The sequence below is a fragment of the Mustela lutreola genome, chromosome 1, assembly GCF_030435805.1.
Source record: "Mustela lutreola isolate mMusLut2 chromosome 1, mMusLut2.pri, whole genome shotgun sequence".
Classification (NCBI taxonomy): Eukaryota; Metazoa; Chordata; class Mammalia; order Carnivora; family Mustelidae; genus Mustela; species Mustela lutreola.
The window spans coordinates 86,407,405-86,431,494 of record NC_081290.1 but is presented as its reverse complement, the minus strand read 5'-3'; the positions used below and the strand labels follow the sequence as shown (position 1 = coordinate 86,431,494).

The window sequence follows — 24,090 nt, the reverse complement described above, 5'->3', positions numbered from 1 at the left end:
GAGAGAGAGAAAGAGAGAGAGAACACAAGCAGGGAGAGTGGCAGGCAGAGTGAGAAGCAGGCTACTCACTCAGCAAGGAGCCCATTGTGGGACTCCATCCCAGGACCCCAGGATCATGACCTGCGAGCTATAGGCAGATGCTTAACTAACTGACCCACCCAGGTGCCCTTATTTAGTACTAATTTATTTTTTCTTAGAAATGTTTTATATTTTTTAGGAGAGAGTTCTTATAATCAATTTCTTAAATATAATATCCAATTCACAAATACTCAGGCATATGAGGAAACAGAAAAAATGAAGTAAGAGCCAGAAGTATAAAAAACATATACATTTTTTTTTCTGAAAGGAAAAGAGGAAAGAAGGGACGAAAGCAATGTTGAAAGATACTGTGGATGAAACTCTTTGAAAAATTATGAAAAATAATAAGCCACAGGTGCAGTAAGTGTTATTGCCCCAAATATAAAGAATAAAAAATACTCAAGAAAACAAAAGACAAAACTAAACAAAAATTCCTGCACTGAGAAAAGAAAGTTTCAATGATAAAAATCTTAAAATATGAAGGAAAAAAAGATAGTTTTTTTCAAAGTTCAAAATTTATGTAAACAGATGTAATCTTCATTGCAATAATATAATCCCAATAATGTGTCTTGGGAGGGCATTTCAATATACCAAAAGGATGAATTACCAATTTAGGATCTATACTCAACAAAAATGTCCTTCAAAAATGAGGGTGAAATGAATGTATTTCAGACAAACAAAAGCTGAGCAACTTTCAAGCAACAGATATTTTTCAAATGATGTTTTTCAAATGAAAGAAATATACAAAGTAAAAATATGGAGAAAGGAATTAAGAATAAAATAGAATGAAATACATAGGTAAATGTAAATGCATATTAATATATAAAACAATAGTACTAATATCTTGGAAGATTTAAAAATACATTTCTATATGCAATTTAAATATATAATAATAGCATGTGAGTTTGGAGTTGTGTTCTAAAACTCAAGTTTCAAAAGGAAAAGTATAAAGATGTCAATATCTGTAGTCATTTCTAGGGTAATTACTATAACAATAGACATATAATATAAAACTTTCATAGAAAATGGAAATATGTAAGTATTCTATCAATTCTAGAAGAGTAGAAACCAGGTATCATAGAAAGTTCATAGTAAAAAGGTAGCCATAATTCTAATATAGTTCACCAAATGTATTGATTTAGGATAAATTAAAATGGACTAATTACAAAGGTAAAAGACAAAAAGTACCTGGTTGGATTAAAAAGTCTTAATGAGGTACAGATAGGTGATAGTGGCCTTACCCTCTGGCATAGAAATACAAAATATTTAGAACAAGTAAAACATAGGACACAGAAAAGTTTAAAATAAAAGGGTTAAAAACACATACAAACACTAAAAAGCAAAAAATTGTACTAGTTATAGTAATATCACACAAAATGGATTTTAAGATATAAGGCATTATTATAAGAAAAGAGCATCATTGTTGGTGCAATTAAATTAAATTTAGTGAATAGGTATAACTATTCTAATTTTGTTTGCACCTAATACATGACCTCAAAATATAAAGTTTGATATAGAAGGAAGATTATATTTTCTTAAATCAGGGTTGACTATTTTAATAAAACTCTCTTAGCAACTGATGGAACAATTAAAGTATAATGGAGGATACAGAAAATTTATGCAATACAGTTAACAAATTTGGACTAATGAATGGGATAAATATATCCTTTGACTACAGAATACATATTTTTTTTAGGTTCATAGGAAACATTAAAAACTAACCATTTATGGGGTCATAAAGCACATTTTAGTACATTTTTAAAGTTGAAATCATATAGATTGTATTCTCTGATGATGATCATATTATGCCAAAAAACAATATCAGGAAGGTAAATAGAAATCGGAACTATTTTTTTTTTAATTAAGAAGTATATTATTTATTTATTCTTAAAAATTTGTACTGTTTTATATAGATTTTTTTAATCATTAACATAAAGTGTTATATTACTTTTAGGCATACAATTTAGTGATTCAGCAATTCTGTCCATTACTCAGTGCTCATCAAAATATGTAAGAAATACACTTTGAAATGACCTGTGTCTCAAAAAAGAAATCACAGAAGAAATTAGAAAATAATTTGAACTAAGTGATATTTAAACATTCTATTTTAATACTTGTAGGATATAGCCAAAGCCACGTTTTTAATGGAAGTGTTTATTCTTAAATATATACATATTAGAAAAGAAGAAAGACTGATAATTAATGATCTAAACATTTACTTCAAGGACTTAGAAAAATAATAGTAATTTGAAGTAAGAGAATGTAGGAAGAAGAAAGTAATAAAGATAAAATCAGAAAAATACATTGGACAATATATACATACACACAATAAAGATAAGTAAAACCAAATATTTTCTTTGAAACTGTAAAATTGATACATTCCTGGTGATACTGATGAAGAAATGAGTGGACACAAATTACCAGTATCACAAAGTTTTAAAAGAGAAACAATCCTATAAATCCTTATGATAATGAAATATTATAAGATGATATTATGAATAATTTATAGCATTAAATTTGAAAATGTAGATGAAATGGCAGAGTTTACAGGAAGCAATTCTTATTACCACTCATTTGTCTAGCAATAGTAGAAGTAAAAAGTCTAGATAGTCTTTTAACTACGAAGCTACTAAATTTGCAATCAAAACTTTCCCATAAGAAACCTTCAAGCCTGGATAGTTTTCCAAAGGAGCCCTACTAAATTTTTAAGAGAGAAAAATTGCCAATTTTGCGCAAATTTTTGCATAAAATTATATATGTTTAGCATAACCTAGATGCCAAACCTGACATGATATAATTAATTTAAACATTGTTAAATAGTACATAACTAAGGAAGGATTCATTATCAAGGTTTTCTGATTTCAAAGCTCTTCATCCTTTGCTGTAGTATCCCAGAGACTGTAGTATGGATCCATAGAAAATTATTTAGATGCCCTGTTTTTCCAACTCTTATTTGAAAAAGAATAAAATACCATTGGATTTCCAACTCCAAGAAGTGTATAGGCTCCTCAAGATGGGCTGTGTGATATCTTGGAAACAATCACAGAGGCTTGTCTCGTAGAAACTACATGTGTTCAATCCGTCATTTTTCACTGTCTAAAATCATGAATGGCTAAGTGACTTTACCTTTAAGTAGCAGCTTCAGTGTTTCCTACTAACTAGGTCCTAAAGGCTTTCTTTCAACACTAAAATCCAGGTCATAATGAAACCACAGACCTGGGAAATCTTAAAACCGGGGAGAGGGTCGTGGGAAGGAAACTTTCCATGGGCTTTTGCTCAAAAATCTTATCTCAGGTGCATTAGGAGTGAGAATCATTTATGATGAAAACTGTTTTCTCTATATGTGTCCAGCTCCCATTCATATGTAGGCATCACTCAACATTTAGTCTCCTTAGAAAAGTAAGTAGCTCATCTGGTCTGACTGGAATGAGGCAAAGTATTGCTGAACTCTGCTGTTACATGTTCTAAATTCGGGAGTGCTGACATTGTTCAGATATGATCATTTGGGCTGACATAAGCACTTTCAACTACTTATAAACTTTCAAGCAGAAATAATGGATTTGAAGTGTTTTTTTTTAAAGCTGTTTCCAGTTTCTGTGTAGTGGGGAAGTGAAAGAGAGGAAAGAAATTTGAAAGCGGATTAGAAGTTAATTTTGTCCCACCAGAAGAATGGGGAGTGGAAGGACTAAAACAATTAGTAAGGTAAGTGGCTCTCTGAAAACACTTTACATGTTATTAGAAAAAAGAAAAAAAAATTATTCACCAAAATCAGAAAATGTATAGCCTCTTTCATAATAGCTGAGAATATTTCTCATGATCACAGATTGCTTCTCTTTGCGCCTCATTTCCTAAGTCCTGTTTAATGCTTCACAATCCTTAAAAGGCTGTTTCTAGCCACCGTGCCATTGCTGTAGCACTCTGTGCCATGGAATGCCTTTTCTGCACTCACCAGTCTCATATCTGCATATACGCGAGATCCCATCTCAGACTGCTTAGTCTTTCTTGACTGCTTTAAGATATCCTTCCTCTGTTCTGGAAGTTATTATTGTCTTTCTCTTTCCTCAATGACTTTACTGCTCAGTTTAGAGGTCTCTATTCTAGGATATTATCTTATTTATCTTTCCAACTTAACTTGCTGGCACAGGGCCTTACACGCACTACCTACTCAGTAAATGTATGTTAAGTCGGTGAATTACTTGAGTGATGAAAAACAATTCATTTCACTTCTCTGAGTGTTCACTTTTTATCTATAAAATGAAGAGGTCAGACAGTATCATTTCTAACTTCCCCTTCACCAATAAATTCTTATATTCATGGAACTAGGGCTCTGATGTGGGCTTCTCAGTGTGATGTTGGAAGGAGGCTGTTGGTATGAAGCTTCATATCAGAAAAACAATAAAATAAAATGGGATTGTGTCTTAAAATTGTATGCCTCACAATCACTGGAGGAGCACATAAAAGGAGACTTTACTAAGCATGCATACTTTGAATATTTTAGCCGTCCTACATCCGGATGTCAATAGTGTATTTTTAGTATCTTTTTTTGTATATATGGGTCCATATCTGTGATCTCATTTTTCTTTAATAGAAAACAAAGTCAAGGGAGGATTTCCTAGTTTTCCTGTTTTATGTTGGATTTTATGGTTTTATATACAAATTCCGTTGTAAAACTGGCATTAGACTATCAGGAGCTCAGAAGGCTCCTAAGATTTTGTCTGGAAACAAGCGATGCCTATTGTCACAAGATTTCATTAAATTTAAGTACAATTAAACACAAAAGCTTTTTATTTGTTTTTACAGATTTATGCCTAACGGGAAGATAGATCCATGTGGAGATTCAGAATAGATTTGAGTAGACCACCTGAAAAGATTATTGCAAAAATTAATGTATGTTTTTAAAACATTTCTGTCCCAAAGGAATTGAGTTTCTTATAAACTTAGAGTTGTGAAACCAACTTCTCATGAAGCATGAAGAGCTGTGCTTTTAATCTTAATTAAAAAATGAATGAGTATGAGAAAAACAGGTTACTTTACTATGGTTACTTCACCTTGGTTACCTCAACAATACCCTCAGGGGTTGGTACCAGTAAAATCATGAACTGGATGTTCGGTATCTGACATTACCAGCCAGAATGTCCTGCCAAGGGATATATTTAATAGTGGTACCACCAATGCTCTGTTTCACTTTTGTGGCAGAGTATGAAGATTCTGGACACTCCAATATGGCTGTGTTAATTATTCCCAAGTAGGTTCAATGCAAGGAATATAGATAGTAGAGCCAGTAGATTCTCAGAAAAAGTGTAAAGGTGGTAACATGTGATGGGAAAGGCATTTTGTTCCATTTATAATGGTGATTAGATGGAACTCGAGGCGACAAATGTCTGTACCTGAGTTCCCATGTCGATTACCTGTCCAGAAGCAGACCAGTGAGCATGCTGCATTGGACAACAGGTGAAGTGTAGGGACTGGATTCTCCATTTTCTAGTTTTACCTATAACTCAGCTCCATGTTTTAGGTACCAGAAACTCAATGAACTAGGAAAATTTCTCAAATGGTGAAGATATAGGCAGGGCAGGAAAATACCAGTTAGTAGTAAGTGGAATATTTTAATATAATTTCTCAGGCTAAAGTCCCATGTAGTTTGCTTTTAAATTAGTAACATTTGAAAACTTAGAAGACATGTTCAACTAGATGATACAGACACTTCAACCCTTTTCAGAAGTATGTATTATATATTCCAGTTTTATTATAGGCAGCCTTGTTATTTAAAATATCAAAATGTCCATTAACCAAAATGGTAATTTCCTAAGAAGACAGAGACACTTTATAGCAGATTATGCACATGACCAAAACAGAACTGTGTTTTCAAACATCATCTTCTCTCAGAAGTAAGCAAAGGTTACCACAAAAATGATTAAATATGTAAAACACACCGTTGAGTCTTTTTGGATTTCTATAACAAATTACCATACAATGGGTAGCTTAAACAACAGCATTGATTTTTCACAGTTTGAGTCTGAAAAGTCTAAGATCAAGGCCCAGGTAAATTTGATTTTTAAGGAGAGTTCTTTTCCTGTTTACAGATGGCCATCTTCTCATAGTATCTTTCCAGGGTTGACAGCTCTAGTCTTTTTCTCTTCTTGTAAAGATAGTAATCTCATCATGGGGTTCTACCCTCATGATTTACTTGCCTCCCAAAAGACCCCATCTCCACATACCATCATATGGGAAGACTAGAGTTTCAATATATTAATATTAGCATGACACAAACTCAGTCTATAACAGATATTTCATTTTATTGTACATACCAAAATTCTAAATATATATATATATATATATATATACATACAAATGTGTTTTTCAAATGGAGAACATATTTGATATGTACAACGAATATATGTCCAAACTTTTTTGAATCCCTAAATTCTTCAGTACCTTAATTCAATAAAGTTTATTTTATGTTCTGTGTAGATGTCTGTAATGGGCCTCCCAAAACTGACAGTGTTTTCCTGCAAAAGGAGATGTCTTCACTGTTCTTGGGTAAGCCTTTCAACACATGTTTTTGACTAGCATAGCAAGCCTAAAGAAATCTTACAAGAGGGGAGAGGCACACCAGTCCCTCCATAGATACTTACTCTCTAAAATGCTTTTCCTGCCTGACAGTTATACCCGAATGGAAATGTGAATAGTTTGCTCTTGAGGGTGGTGGTGAAAGGTGTGTTATCTCCCGCCCTCCTCCTCTTTTGGTCTCTTGTTCCAACCTTTAGGCTCATTCCTCTGTATTTACAAATCCCACCCACCCCCTCACCAAAAAAAAGGAAAAGAAAAGAAGCAATGAATCTAGTTCATAAATCAGCCTCCACAGGAGAGAGAATTTAGGTTGGCTGACTAGAAACAAACAGACCAGCGGAAAACTTAAGGCCAGAAATGTAAACCCACAAAGAACCCCGGATGTCATGTAGACCAAATCATGTTACAAACCATAAAAGTGGAGTTCAAGAAAGATTGAGTGTATCTAGGACCACACAGATTGGAGGAGCAGAGACAGGTTTAGAACCCTCTTTCCCAGACTTATGTGATGAGGTTTACCTAGGTTTATGCCAAGAGGAGAGTTATACTCAGAAATTTATGCGTTGTTACAGCTTTGGAGGAAAGGCAGATAGGTCTAAGTCTAGTGTTAACGTTTTGGTCAGGTGGTCATGCTTTGGACAAGCATTTATTGAGTACCCTACAGGTTGTTCCTTTTAGCTACTTCTTCATTGATTTTTAAATTCTAACACAAAAGTTTTACCAACAGAGCCAAGTGGAGAGCCAGAATTGGCAGCAGCAATTTATTTAGCCATTTCATGGATATACAAATAAACTGAGAACAAAGGAGAGATGTGTCAACATTTGGGGGCACTAACATATTTATACATAAATATTTTGAGATCTAATTGAGTTATGCAGTGCATTTACATATTGATTAGGATTGAGCTTTTTTTTTCTCCTTTGCTTTATCTTTTAACAGTATTCACAGTTGATATGCAGCCAAAATATTTATGCTTTATATTGGCAAAAGAGTTATATGATTCAGTCACATTTTAATTGGTTAACATTTATTTGTCAAATGTTAACTTATTGATCTTAATTGTAAACAGTGTAAAACTGAGTGAAGGATTGTTTCTTACTTTAATTAAATTTATGGGAGTTAAACACTAAAACCACTTTAAAGGAACCACATATGCAGAATATGTAACGTCATACTGGGAAATACATCAGGAAACTCAAATAAGAGACTGTCTAGCCACAGGAGTGACAAAGAGCAAGAACAGGCTACTGTATTGCCTGTTTGTTTAGTTATATGATGTATATGAATACGCTCAGGATTTTCAGACAAGGAAAATGGAGAAAAAATAGAAAGAAATACACATAGTTTGATGACTTTGGCATCACTTTAAAGCACACAAAATAAAGGAAGCATTTGCTCACAGCAGAAGAAGAATTCATCGGATACCACTCAGAATGTTCTTACTCAGGAGAGAAACTTTCCCACACTCACATCCTCTGACCTTCAACATGTGGCAAGCAAAACACCAAGTCTGGGAGGGTTGGTTAGCTTAAGAGTTCAGTACTTTAGACACTGAGCCAAAATATCTAAAAGCTTGCCCAGCTGGGCAGGAACATTTGTTAAGCAGACTTCCTTAAAAGATTTCCTGATCTTTGTGGGAATTTTCTTTACTTTTTAATGTCTGCTCACTGCAGTGTCTTTTACCAGATAAGCAGAGAGTTGACTCTTGTTTGTCATTAAGGTCTTTTCTAAAATGAATGACTTCCTGAAGGATGTTTCTTAATCACTTTATTGAAAATAACAATGCCCACCCCCAACAGTCACTCTATCTTGTGCCCTAGTTTATTTTTATGGACTGCTTATTACTATAACTTTACTATCAATGCTGTATTATTTTTCTTTTTATTTGTTTACTTGTCACTGTTTCTTCCTCTTTAGTGAGTATTCTGTAAGAGTAGCAACTTATTCTGTCCTGTGTGCTAATGAAAAATTAACATGTAGAAGATGAATGATAAAAAATATATATAAATCACAAGAGAGATTGCTTGAAAAATGAGCTTTAAATATCTCCTCTCTAAAGTCACATTACATTCTATCCTCTTGTTTTATTTTCTTTATTGCATTCTCGTCCTCTAAAATTATTATATAAATTTGTTCTTTTATATGTTTGTCCTGGTTAGAATTTACAATTTACCTATCTGGATGACAATGACATTTTAGTATTTGGACTACTATTGGAGCATATTAAGTAGTCGATAAATATTTTCAGAATTAATATTTTAATAATGTTCTATATCACTTTTTTTTGTGTTTAAGTGAATACTAGTCAAAGGTAATAAATATAACTAAAAAACACTCATTACCTTATTTAAAAAGATTTGTAAAGTCTATAATTCTAATTTTATGTGTTAAGGAAACTGAGGTTGAATTCTCACCCTACTATATTTACCACGTTATGTGCAAATAAGTACAATTTATATCAGAATGTTGTAGGGAAGATATAGGGAGTTATAAAGGTCCAAGTGAGAAAGTGAGATCACATCCTACCAAAGGTTTTATGTAGCAGGTATCCCTAGAGAGTTGTAGGAACAGGATGAGGCAGGATAACATTGCAGATAACATTAAGAACATTCAGGGAGAATAGTTCAGTTGGTTAGAAATAATATATATATTAAAAAACAGTTATAGGTAAGAATAGTAGAGTAACTGAAACCCACGTTACAGGGTCTAAATGTCAACTTGGCAAAAATGCATATAGACATGGAGAAAATAGAAGGCCTGCAAACTTTTAGACAGTGACATGACATAACTTAAACTCTTTAAAAGCATTTAGAACATAAACAAAGACAGCATGTACTTGGTAGATTGGAAAAGAAAGCTTTGGAGATAATCTAGAAGAGAGGGATTGGAAGGTCTCACATATTTCCCATAGTAGGTGTGGGATATACTGTGTGAGAGGAAGCTTGATCATGAAGATTTACAGTTAGGCCACCATTTTGGGAAGCATTCTGTCTGGCGTTGGGAAAAGTACACAATGACCTAATTCACCTTGAGAGTTAAGCTTTTCAATGTGAACATGTCCCCTGGGGTCATCCTTTTAGAACTGACCATCCTTTTTGCATTATAGCATTTTACCTTAGCTAAGTCCTTCTTATCCCTGAGCTTTTCCACATCAGTCCACAGGGGAGATGTTGATTCACATGCAGTCACTTCTGAGGGAAACAGAGGTCAGATCATTTAAACAGAGACCGTAGCTCAGCTCATAGACCAAGAGTCTTCCTAATAAGAATTTATCAATAATTACTAACTTAGTGGTTATCAAAACTTTAGCGTGCATCAGAATCCCCTAGAGGGTTTGTTAATACATAGACTGCTGGGTGCTATCCACATTGTTCCTGATCTTATTTAGTGAGGAACTGATGCCACTTGTTTGGGGACCACATTTTGAAAACAACAGAAACTTATTTCTCACAGTTCTGGAATTTGGAAGTCCAAGATCAAGGTGTTAGCGTGGTTTGGTGAGGGCCCTTGTCCATGTTGCAGACTTTTCATTGTATCTTCACATAGTACACCAGGGCTAGGAAGCTCTGTGGTGTCTCATAGGAGCACTAATTCCACTCATGAGGGCTGCAAACTCCTGACCTAATCACATCCCAAAAGTCCACATCATATACCACTATCATCACAGGATTACGTTTTCAACAAATGAATTTTGGAAGGATGCAAAATTCAGACTATAACACCCACTATATACAAGTCACTTTAGAAATTATGATCATACACAAATTTCTCAAATATGCTTATCTTGACCCTTCTTAATTGCAATTTTTGTTTATGTGTATGTGAATATGATTAGACTTAACTCAGATTGAAAATGTGACTTCACTCATGATCTAACACACTTAAAATGTTCTGATCCAGTCATAAATGATAGGTCATGGGACAAAGGTTCTCTGAATACCTTCTCTCACTATTAAATATTAAAAATGAACTCACAGTGGTAATGGGTGCCTTGAATGCATGGTATAAATAATAAGCCACACCTGATTAGCTGCCAGTTTACTAGAGACATAAATATTTCCAGGATATTTATTGGCAGCACAACAGTCGCACCATTCCATGTTTGAAAATTTTTGACCAAGGAAGAAGTGAAAAAACAGAGGAAAACACAAGTGCCAATTATTTGCTCATCTAATTAGTAAACATTCTTTCTGAGTTCTTGACTCAACCTCTTCTCATACTCTCAAAATAAAGAGACTGGTTTTCTTGGCGTTGATTTCAAAAGTTCAATTATGTTACTTCTTTACTTTAGACTACCTAATTAGGACATTAAATATCTAATGCTGGCCAAATAATTTTTTTCCTAAATTGGATCATTTACTTCTGATTGTTTTCCAGGATTCAAGATTATAAATTAAGGAATTGTGTCATACCCTGAGTCCATTACCATCCTTTTGTACTTATATAAGCTAGATCAAATCATTTGTTTTTATCAATGAAACCAATAAACCAACCAACCAACTAAACCCCCAATCTGTCATTTGGTAGTTTAAAATTAAAAGTATAAAGTATATTGTCAGCATATCATTACAGATATACCTTCATTAATAGATATATAATATCTATATAATATATATTACATTAATAAATAATATTAATAGATATATAAATATATACAAATATATAATATATAAAATAGATATTATGCATAATATAAATATATAATATATAGATATATAAATATTATATATATGTTTATGTGTATATACAGATATATATGGATATAGATATAAATGTAGGTAAAGATATATTCATGCCTTTGTGTGATTCCCTTCCCCTTGAGTGTAGATAGACTGGTGGCTTGATTCTGACCAAAAGAAATAAGGAAAAAGTGATGGAAAAAAGTGTGATTACATGCACATAGTAATGTGGTTTTGTTGTGTAAGATTGTAGCTCCTTTCAGAATAGAGCCTGTCTCTCTCTTGCTGCCTTTGAGGAAGGAACATTTCATGAGGCAAGGAATTACAGGTGGCCTCCAGCAGCTGAGAGGGCTCTGCAGCCAACAACCAGCAGGAAAACTGAAATCTTCAGTCTTACCACCAAAAAGAAATTAATTCTGCCAACAGCCTGAGTGAACTTGAAATCAAATTCTTTCCCAGTAGAACCTCAGGTAGATCTCAGCCCCTGCCAACACCTTGATTGCAACTAAGGCATGACAATCAATGCACTGCATTGTAATTTGGACCCAGCTAAGGCGTGTTCAGACTTCTAATGCAAGGAAACTGTGAGGTAATAGATGTGTATGATCTTTAAGCTATCAAATTTGTGGGAATATTGTTATGCAGTGATGAGTAACTCATACAAATTTTAGTACCTGGAAGTGTGATGCTACTGGAACCAACTGAACTAAAAGAATTGTCAGAATTATTTTGTAACCAGGGGTGGAAGCTGAAAGAATTTTTGAGAACCACGATAGAGAAAGCTTAAATGTCCTTCAAAGGACTGGTAGTAGAAATCTGGACTTTAAGGTTGCTGCTAGTGAGAACACTTCAAAATTCTCTAATCTATGATACCAGGATAAATTCATTCAGTTACTTTGCCACGAAGTTAAAATTAGACATTTGAGACTACTTATTATTAAAGTATTCTTTTTTGGAGGCCACCTGTATGGCTCAGTTCATTAAGGGTCTGACCCATGATTTCAGCTCAGGTCATGATCTCATGGGTCCTGAGATCAGGCTCCCCACTCAGTGAGGAGTCTGCTTGAGATTCTCTCCCTCTGCCTCTCCCCGCAACCTGAGCGTGCACTCGATTTCTCTCTCCCCTCTCTAAAACAGATAAACTTAAAATAAATAAATAAATAAATAAATAAATAAATAAATAAAGCATTCTTTTTTTTCAAGGATGACTAAACAAAATTTTTTTCCAGTTCAATAATGATTAAAAAAGACTAGCTTTCTGCCCTTGGGCAAGGCAAACCAGAGTAAACTGAGGTTAGGTCCTCATCCATAAATTGAAGCAGTGGTTCTAAAGCAGTGATTTTCAAAGTTTCTGGCAGCTGATTTCTCTTTACAAATGAAAGCTGGTCCAAAATGCAGTAAGTATTGAGAAAGGACTGAGCAGCCTGTATCCCTTCCCAATTAGCTTCTTTCCCCCTAGTCTGTGGCATCGTAGTCCATCTTTAGAATTTTCAAGGAGACCAGTAGCACAGTAAGGAAATTTTTTAAAAATTACATAATCCAGAGTGCCTGGGTGGCTCAGTCGGTTATGTGGCTGCCTTCAGCTTGGGTTATGATCCTGGGGTCCTGGGATTGGGGCCCGCATCCGGCTCCCTGCTCGGTGGAGAGCCTGCTTCTTCCCCTGCCTGTGCTTGCTCTCTCTCTCTCTCTCTCTCTCTCCCTGTGCCAAATAAATAAATGAATAAATCATTAAAAACAAAACAAAACAAAAAAGTACATAATCCAAAGTCACGTAAATATCAACTAACTCAATAATATCTGGATGCAGAGGATAAACAACATATGCACATCCCCCCACACACACACATACACACGTGTGGATCATTTAATACATTTAATAAGTTAAATGGTCATGGAAAAATTATGTGTTTTTATCTGTTTACAAATAGCTAATTTATGCTCAACCTGAAACATCTTGAGAAAACACAGTTTATAAAATTTTGCAGATGATGTATCATAAGAGTGGTTTTGATTAAATGACAATTCCAACTAGTTTTGAACCTCGTAGGTCAGTCAGGTCCTGAATTCTTAAAAACTTGATGGACAATTCAGGTGCAAATATCTTTTTCTAGGTGTAGAATATTAACATTATCATCATATTATGTGTTGAAGAAATTCTGGCACTGAAGTCACTGGTAAGGTGACAAGTCTGTAATTATATGCTTTGTAGTCACCTGTTCCTTCAGTCTGTGCTCAGAATTAGTCAAGAAACTCTCCTCCAGGGAGCCTCTTGCTCTCATAAACTACTGACCTATTAAATATGGAATTAATTTTTTTTTTTTTGGTATTACTACCAACTTTACTTTAAAAAGAAAAGAAGAGAAAAGCCCCTTCTAAGTACAGAGAAAAGCCATAGGGCTGGGGCCAATATATGCTATATAAACCTCTCCTAATAGCTGGCAAATAGGAAAGAAGAACACTCTTGATACACTCATTTATTCACCCCTACCTTGTCAGATATGGTGATAAGGTTATGACCACATAACTAGTTATTTGCACAGATTCTATTGCTCAGTCTTCATAGTTTCTTTGCATGAAACCATTATTATAAACATTTTGCACAGAGGAAACTGAATCTCAGAGAAACATAAAAAATCTTGCTTAAAGTCACATGGCTAGTATATAACAGAGCTAGGTTTTTGATTACTCATAGTGAAGGAAGCAACAAATAGAAAAAAAGAAAAGAGGCTTTGAGTGTGTGTGTGTGTGTGTGTGTGTGTGTGTGTGTGAACTGCATACCTAAGGCTGACACTAGCTGGTTTCATTTATATAATACCTATGGTCGAGACTCTTACTGGGTATCATAAAGGATTATAGAGCTGCTCTAGTCATTCATTCATTCATTCATTCACTCATTCACTTGATAAGGACTTACTAGACAGAGCTATATGCCTTATTAAATGCTTGGTGTTCCTTGGTGAAGGTGGTGTGGTTCTTGTCTTCATGTAACTTAAGTTGGAGACAAAAATATTCAACCAAGTTAGTCATGATAATGTTGGACACTGTATACTGTGATAGCTAGTATACAGGATTCTTTAAGAACACGAGGTGGCCACTTGAACCTGTTTGAGCATAATGTGTTTATGATAACCGCATTGTTTCACACATCCATATAGATGTATAATAAGTATCTAACAGTTTTCTGTTTTTGATATTTGAAGTGAGAATGCATCTCACTGTAGGAGATTTCACTTCTTTGAAAGATGAAGGATAATTTTCTCACTTCTGTATTATTCGTTCTCCAAGGATTTATCCATTTTAACCAGATGATTGTTGTTGCTTCCCACAGAGAACTCTTCATAATCAGCTAACCGCTGCTGTGGTGTTAACAAAAACATGCTATCCTCTCAACCTTGGATCCTCTCCCCGGACCCACCTCAGAATTTTGGGGTCCTTTCGCCTTGGTGGGTCCTCTCAGAGGCCCCACATGCCCTTTACACTTGTTATTGCTTTGCTCATTAATGTCTTCAGACTTCACACACAGTTTACATGTGTCTCAGCTCAGCTTGGGACGTGGTCCTAGTTCTTTTCCCAAGAGAGTCTTCACCTCGCATGTAAAACCAGTATTTGCAAAGAAATAGAGAAAAAAACCCAAAAACTAGGGTTGTGCTTGTTTAGAGTGAGAGAGACAGTGACAGAGTAAGCAAGAGAGAGGGAGAGACAGAACATCTTAGGGAAGATACTTTGCAACAGTGATCCTGTGGTTATCCGCATAGCCCATGCAAGTAAGATTTCTCATTGTGATAGAAATTAATGAAAACCTCAGCATCAGGCAGTGAAGAGTCTTTATTATTCATATGGGTATTAAAATTCTTCATATATATATATATATATATGTATATATATATATATATATGAATGACATCTTGTGTCTCTGTAGTAATATAAGATATATATGAGATGTATACAAGAGAACCAGACCACAAGCACTTGAAGCCCAAAAGACATGGTTTAAAGAATTATCCATGCTAAGATAATGTCCTGTATCCCCTCTGTGCTCACATTGTTGTTTTTCCCTTTACATAAGACACGTTCTTATCAACATATCTCTACATGCGTAGGTATTTGTAGAAGTCAGTCCTTCCCTGAATCCTCTGACAGCATCAGGCCCAGTGTCAGGCCTGTGAGCAGCACATTGTTTGCTTCTTAAATCTCTTGCTTTCCTTCATTTTCTTTGCTGTAAGTGTTTTTCATTCAGCCACAGGCTATGATAACAAAATGATTGAAATAACAAATCCAATTAAACAAGTATGCTTTTTTATATGGTAGTTGCAATCTAGTGTTAATTTTTGACATGAAATTATGATTTTATTTTTACCAAATTAATCAGATTAAGTCATTTTTTGCCATTGGCGAAAATAGAATCCATACTTTCATGTATACCAAATTATTTTCATTCAACCAGAGTTCCAACGTCTTTTTTAGCAGTAAATTTTTTTGTTAAAAGGGATTACCCAGTATGAGGAAAGGATGAATGTCTATACACTCTGGTTGAAACAGGAGTGGAAGTGATGTAGGACACAGAGGCAGAAGAAAATCAAATGCCCTCACCTTGAGGTTTTGCTAAGGGCAAAGGACAAACCTAGCCTGACCAACCCCCTATCCCCAACCAGGATCCTGTAAGTCTACTTTAACAATTCCTTTAGGAAACTTTATCTCTAAACCTCCAAGATAGTGTGGAAAATCATTCCCAAGCATATGGCCCACTGATACACATCTAAAGGGTCTCAGAGAAGGTTTTATTACTGGTAATGAGTAACCTTTTCCCTAGACAATAGCTAGTCCCTCAAGGTCCTAGAAAACTTGCTTCCAAAATTCCTTAGAGACTTACACCATCCCTAATCCCCTCCCTAATTTACAAGTATATAATGGACCACTCCTCACATCCCCAGGGCAGCAGCTCTTCCTGCCAGCAGGTCCTGTCCCTGTGCTTTAATAAACCACCCCTTTGCACCAAAGATGGCTCAGGAATTCTTTCTTGGTCATCAGCTCCGGACCTCACCCCACCGAACCTCACCTATGTTCTAGAACTTCATCAGTAGAGTCAGACCTTTTTCCTACTGTCTGGGCAAAGCCCCCACACAGGTCCTCACAGAACTCCCAACACTTCATAGGTCACAGTTTTAAATCCACTGGAGTAGAGAATTAATTAATCTAAGTGAAATTTCTATTGGAGAGTTGCATGTATTTCTTTGGTTCGGTATCTAGTGTTATACATTTAAAAAAAAATTGACGTGGCTTTATTCAAAAGAACATGTTTTTAGCTTTGGAAATTAAAAAAAAAAAATTAAATACCATTTACCAGAAAATTCAAACCATTACCTTACAACTTATGGATATAATCAAGGTATTTTATTTTATAGTACTTAACCTTTTAAAAACCTATATTTCTAAAAATCCAAAATTCCTTTAGTGAATGAGGGGAACAGAAATTTTACTGAATGGTAATATGACCCAGAAATAGCATTATCCTTTCCACTTACTGGTTTGGCACACTTTCACTTTTGAGTAGAAAAAGAAAGGAAGGTGTTGTAGCCATTTCTGAAAATTCAGTCACAGTTAAAATTTGTTAAGTTTATTAAAGTTTCTTTTTCAGTTATATAAAATAGGAATACCTAATGGAGTAGTATTATCATTGATCTTATCACCATTATTATATCATAAAATATTATTCATTTTATCATAATTTATTTGTGCATATGTGCTTATAATCATAAAGCCAATCATAGCGAGCTATGTGGCATGTATTCATTAGATGATAACTTTTGCTGTCTTTATTTTTAATAACTCGACAGAGCATCAGAAGTCTAGAATTTGAAAATAAATGGAGGAGAAAAAAGAAAATAAATGGAGGTACATGATAATGCTCTATGTGAAAGAAACTAAGGGACTTTTTTGTAGAACTAAAAATGGAGGACTACTCTGCCATCTAGTGGACATATTGAGAAATGGCAAAGTTTTGTTTTTATTGTTTCAAATAGAGTTGTATTAAATTTCACCAAAATGCTGATTTTTTTATTGAACGAAGTAGCACCTGCTCTTTTTACTGCTTTTGGCAGATACTCTAAGGATTTATGTACGGATGGGATAAGATAATTTTTAAAAAGTAGTTTAGAAAAATGAGATTAGGGGATTCCAGACTAGAAGCTAAAAACGGTACTGGATAAACATTTTCATATATGGCATATCACAAAGGGAGAACCTGAGAGAGTGAGAGAAAGGAAGGAGAGAGAAAATGATCTTCTTATTGAATTGTTTAAAAGAGGGAACCAATAAAAAGGCATTGTTTTGCAAATTTCGAAAGCCTAAAACCAGAGTCCTCAGGGTTCAAGGAGTAATTCTTTAGTCTAACACATGGGAAGTTTGGCAAAGAGGGAAAATGTCTTTTGGAAGAAGTTCCAGTGTCTGGATAGAAGGAGAAAAGAGCAGATGAAGAACAGCTGCTGAAAGAAAAGTACAGCATGTATGAGAAATTCTGCAGCCTGCAGCCCTGTGAGACCAGTGCTTGCTTGATGGCCGTTCTCTTTTACATCGCCTTAAAGTTACTGTGTTGTAGTGGGAAGGAAACCAGGAGGGAGAAGTACAGTTAAAGGAGCCCTTTCAATAGACTGGGTCCTAAGCCTTTGTATTACTTTGTTAAAACGAAATAGGATCATAGAAAACTGTCAGGTCATTCTACATGGAGAGTCACTCTTGAGTTCAAGGCCGTACCCTCTGCCACTTCAGTCACTGCAAGTACTGTCAGTTGGGCAGTTTCTGATGGGCTGGATAGGGCTGTAATATCATGAATAATGAAAAAGAAAGAAAAAACAGGCAGTTGGATATCTTAAAACATATGGTGGCCCTTGTACTGATAATTCTTAGTACATTAGAGCAGTTTGCAGCATATCAGGTAGAAAAGTTGTTCCCCTGTACCAAGAGGGAGAGTGACAAAGCAAGGAACTTTGGTTTAGGACAGAATTCTTGCTCTGGCCAGGAGTGAGGACAGATTGGGTTCTGACCCATTTCATTAAATGAGGAATACAGTAAAATTGGGAGTAATAGCATTGCTTTATGAAATGGAGAGACCATTTGCTGGGATCTAAAAGGATGGGGTCCTACTGGTTGGAAAAAGATATCCCCACTCCTCCTTCACCATTTATAGCCGTTTGAAAGGAAAAACAAAATCATGGAGCAGACAAAATGGAAGAATTTTACAGTAGCACATAGATTTGGGGCCTGTAAGAGTATGGTACATTCTTTAGATGGTGGTGGGAACCTAGATATACTGGGCATGGTAGGAGATTTCTAGCTACTTGGAAACTATGAAGGCAAGTGCTCTTGGAGTAAGCCTGAGGTGGGTGAGTACTGAGGAAACCTAGAAACGTCTATGTGACAGCCTTCCATTGTGTTACAGTCATGTGGTCCTGAGTGTTACATTTCTGCTATGTGACCGCTTCTCTTCGAATATAGCTCACTGGGTCAGATGTAGATAGCTGAGCAACACTGACACCATTAGATTCTCTCTTTTAGAAACTTAAGTTGGGACCACTTCCACCTTGGACCTGAGGCTACAAGAAGATAAACCTTCAGCATGTAAACAGGAGAATTATGTTCCATCCATGGCTGGTTTATGGATAAAGGATAAAAAATCTAGTATATGGAGACACAAAGGGAAATGAATGCAAAGTGAGAAGCAGAGATGAGAAATATTGAAAGAAATGCCTGAAAAGTTTTTAATCACTTGTTCTAGTTTGTTTCTATGGCCAGCCGCATTTCTGCCCTTGGGTCTCCATTAGATACCTCTCCATCCTTATAATACATACCCATTTGACTTAAGGAAGCTTCCATGAAAATCTGTGCTTTGCACAAAGATTCTTAATATGGTGATTTTGCCCCACACTGTCCAAATTCAGTTGTTTGAGCCAGGAAAAGGAAATTTGAAAAGTTGGGCTTCTGTCAATCCTTTAGACTCCTGGAAATAAGGATTTTAATCTGAGCATGACTTCAGGAACCTGACCTTTGGAGGGCTTCTTCAAATATTTTAGGTCTGCCTCCACTGATTGCGACCAGCAGAAACCTACAATACAGTTCAGGAGGGGTACCCTGGTCCTGGTCTCTGTTTCTCCCCTGGATGAACTTACTCTCTAGGACCTTCAATTGCTTCCCACACACTTTGGAGCAATATAGTACTAATCCTTATGGGATTCTTCTGGAAGCCCGTGACTGGGTCCTCATTCCTGGAGGGTGGCCTGGCAAGTGGATGTGTAAAGGTGATTGGTGGACAGAGTGCCATCAGACACCCTAAAGGAAATGATATGTTGCTGGAATTTGAAACTTGATTGGGACTATGCAAATGAATTGACTAGTTTCTCCTTATTAAAGAGTTTAGCCCAGTAAAAAGCCAAGAGAAAAGAGAGTACTGTGTGCTTTCAAAGACATGAAAGATTTTCATATTGACCCAGAGAGACAGATAGAGGAAAGAATGGCAAGGAACGGGTAAGAGACTGCTAGAATTCGTAATATGGAGGGTCTACAAAAATTGAACTCTTATGGTCAAGTCAATGGTAAAGGCATTGAAAACTACTCCTAAGCAGTTGCTCTGCTTGCAATTAGGCTGCTTTTCAAAGATGGTGGCCCTGAAGATGAGGAGAGACGGTTTAGCTCTAATGAGGTATGGAGGCTGTGGAGGCCATGATAGATTTGATGGAAATGTGAAGAGAGGGTAGCCATTGCTAACCTCCAGGTGAGTTGCTAGGTGCTGGCAGCGCCATTTTCTGGAAGTGGAGGTAGAATGGTTAGTGGGGAAGAGGTTAGGTTGAGTGCAAATTGAGTGGGGGGATGCCGGAGGGGCTTCCAGTGGGGAGAGGTGCGGGAAATTAGAGGCATGTGACTACAACACTCATGATGAAGTCGGCTTATTCTCCTACTGGCAAAACCAAGTTGTTTGTTGCATTTTTCATCTGGAGAGCAGAGTATTGATACTGAACATATGCTTTCCTCTCTTCAAAAATGGCTTTCAAATGCAAAAGAATAGAAATGCCGAAGTATCTGATATAGACCAGAGAAAATGCTCCCTTCCTTCACAAACTGACTTTGCTCCGGGCTGCCTTCAGACATACTTCAGAAACTTCACCCATGCTGAGACTGGAAGTTTCACACAGAGGAGTATTCTTGCAGTGACAGGAAAAATACATAACCTTGCCCTCTATAAGCCATGGTCTGGCTTCACTGTTTACACATTGGCTTCCCCTAAGAGGGCTAGGAGAAATGATTCCTTATCATTATATTAGGCAACCCTGTTTATATGAAAGAACATGTCTCGTATCCATGACATAAACTTTAATATAGCTCTATGGTTATTCTCTAACCATAGAGAAGTTCTAATACAAAATTAATATATTTTTGAGCTTATTGAAATGTTTACCCATTTCCAGATGTCTTCTGTGTTTTTGATCTGACTCTCCAGTGTAGGGAAGCCGATGTGTTTATTTTCCATGCTGAGAGAAATATAGGCTTGAAGAAAAGTGAGGATTTCCTTGAAAACTTAAAAGAAGGATTTCCTTAAAAACCATATTATCAACTTGATCAAAAGAGTATTCAGTTTTGCATTTTCCTTCTGAGATTTTTAAAAATGAAGTCTTAGAAATTTAAGTTACTTTACATCTACAATAGATCTTCACAAATATTTAAATAGTGTTGATACAGCAATTTCACTAGCCTATAAAGTATATATTCTGATTACCTTTTATGAGACCAGGCATACAATAGGGAACTTCATTCCCATTTATTTAATGGTTTTCATACTTTAATACACAGGAGGTATTAAAAAAATTTCATAACTAAAACCTAATTATGAGAATTCAAGCTGTAGATACTGTTTACATCGCTTTATCTCGGACTTCGTGTGTCTGTGAAAGGAGACAATGTGAATTTTAATGCTTCTGTATGTCACAGTCTTTCCAACTTAAACTCGGACTAGAGAAGAAGGAACTAGTATTTATGAAACTTAATGTATTCCAAGGACTTTTGTATACTTGAGTTTATTATAATAATACATTGAGCAAGGAATTTCTAATGCCATTTTCTGAAGAGGAAACTGACTCTCAAGGGATACTTGCTTTCACACTGTTTGGTAAAGGGTAGAAACAAAAGTCTGATCTTTTTACCTCAGCATTCATGCTATTTCCACTCTCCCAGAGGTTTCCAAATTGAGTTCCATTGAGTCCAAGGCCATGAAGAGATACCTTGGGAGCCACTTAGTAGAAACAACCTGGGATAGAAAGGCTGATTAGATCTTGGTTCCCTGTGCTCATTTTGAGCTGAGCAATTCTCCTTTTTGGTTTCACTTCAAATTATTACTTAGGAAAATGACTTTTACTACTTAAAGCTTATTTATAGACTAATACACCATAAAATTAACTCTGATGAAGCTAATCAGTGATAAAACTAGAGAGTCATAGGTAAAAATAATATCAATTCTTGGTCTAGTAAACTCCACATACCACCACTTATATTTAAAATTAGTTTGTGTCCTTTTCTCTACTATTTACTGACAAATGACTAAGAAGGTGTTACTTTCCTATCTATGTTTTAGGATGAATATACAGGATTCTGGATACTGAAGGAGAGCTTTCTCTAAGAGAGCTAATGGGTACAGACAATTGTGGAGTATAGAAAACAGGGAGCCATTTTCCAGCAAGAGATCAGAAAATTGTAGTTGCAAACTTGGTTCAAGGACTACATTGAAAGAGATCCTGATTCTGATTGCGGGTAACTCTCAGTGGATATCTGGGCTGATTTTACATTTAATTTTTAGTCAACTTTACTGAGGTATAATTTGCTTGATGCTTTGTTATTCTGACTTCTACTCCTCCCACTTCCCCCCACCAAAAACTGCTTATTTCATAACCACTGCAGAGGGACACAACCCCAATTATTTCTCTCTTTTTTAAAAATTTTATTTATTTATTTGAGAGAGAGATATCACAAGTAGGCAGAGAGAGAGGGGGAAGCAGGCTCCCCGCTGAGCAGAAAGCCTGATGTGGGGCTTGATACCAGGACCCTGAGATCATGACCTGAGCAGAAGGCAGAGGCTTTAACCCACTGAGCCACCCAGGTGCCGCAGCCCCAATTATTTATATTATTTCTTTAGTAAAAGATGATCACTTGTTTGCTTTGGGACAGAATTTCTAAATGTAGTCCCTGGAACAATGGCAAAAGCTTCATCTGGGAACTTTTATAAAAGCAAATCCTCGGGCCTCACTCATGGGTCTACTGCTGGCAAACTGTGTGGATGGGGGCCAACAATCTATCTTATTAAGCCCCCCAGGTGACCCTGATGCAGAGTAAATTTTGAGAACCCTTGCACTGGGAGCTGGCTTTTAACCAGGCAAAGCCATTCTAGAGACTGATCAGAGGAAGGTAGAATTGCCAAACTTGTCCCAGAGTTAATTCCAATGAGCAAAATAATAACTTCCTGAATTAGGGATGCCTGAGTGGTTCAGCTGGTTGAGCACCCGACTCTTGGCTTTGGCTCAGGGAGATGGAGCCCAGTGTTGGCTCTGCGCAGGGCATGGAGCCTGCATGAGATTCTCTCTTTGCCTCTCCTCCTGCCCCTTCTCCACCCTTTCTCCAGAGTATATGCGCTCTCTCTTGTTCTGTCAAAAAGAAACAACAACAACAACAACAAAAAACTTCCTGAATTAGAATGAGAAAACTGAAGAAATTAACCAGCTATTTGCTAACAGGGTCAGAGAAGACAGTGAAATAGAAGCAGAGACCAAAAGTTTAAACAGAGTCCTTTCAATGGCAGGCTGTTAAAATTCCTGTTGATAGAAAGGGTGAGTGAGGTTTGTGTTTCTCACTTCTACAGGTTCTCTTACAAAAAGCTTTCATTATGTGAGTTATCTCACCACCAAAATAGCTTCGAGCGTCGTCTCCTGCAACTCAGTCTACTTGGAAGGGAGAAGAATAATAGAGTAATTGAATCAAGAAGCTGGGGAAGGGACCAAGACGCAGTCTTCATTTAAGAGGGATCAGGCTCTCTGATAGATCTCTTTCAGACAACAAATGCCTTCTGCAGAGCAGGTGACCAAGAGTTACAAGATTTAATAACTACTTGGATTAATAGACAATATGTATTGTGCACTCATTCGTGCAAGATTCTGTTTTTCACATGTAATGTGTATATATATGTTATATAGGTAGATTCGCTTAAGTCATGTGCTTACCAATCATGTTTGTACGATTACTATGTTTGTTTTATAGGGTTACAGCTAATAACATTAAGGTAGAGGGAAATCAATTAACTTCCCAGAGACATACAGATAATCTGTTATGGAATGACGTAATGACAAACGATGAATGAGGATTTGCACCCCTGCAACCTGGCACCGGGGACTGTGTTATCAACTGCAATGCTATATTGCTTCTTGATGGAAGTTATTAAAATTAATTCTCTAGGTTTGAGATTCTGTAAATTGCTTGTCTCTACAGTAACCGTTTTCAAAGCCATGTGCTTTGAAATCACCACTAACCATAAGAACCACAGGGCTCCTGTGTGTCCCACCAAACATGTGCATATGATTATATCTTATATATGACTCCTAATATCTTCATCACATAAATGTTCTATATTGTGTGCTCTGGCTTTAGCTCATAGAAGAGTTGTTTACATTTGAGTCCTACTTGTAATCCTGAATAAAAGAGGGCAGAAGAGAAGAGAGTAGGCACTGTGGTCTC

At 36.1% G+C, this 24,090-nt stretch overlaps 1 long non-coding RNA gene across 1 annotated transcript; it reads left to right on the top strand.

The window, feature by feature from the left end:
* The first annotated feature begins 3,622 nt into the window (after window positions 1–3,622).
* Window positions 3,623–23,487, top strand: LOC131819517 (uncharacterized). Its single transcript, XR_009349215.1, has 3 exons — window positions 3,623–3,780; window positions 21,944–22,119; window positions 23,222–23,487. It is a non-coding gene; the product is annotated as an uncharacterized LOC131819517 (long non-coding RNA).
* Window positions 23,488–24,090: the final 603 nt, after the last annotated feature.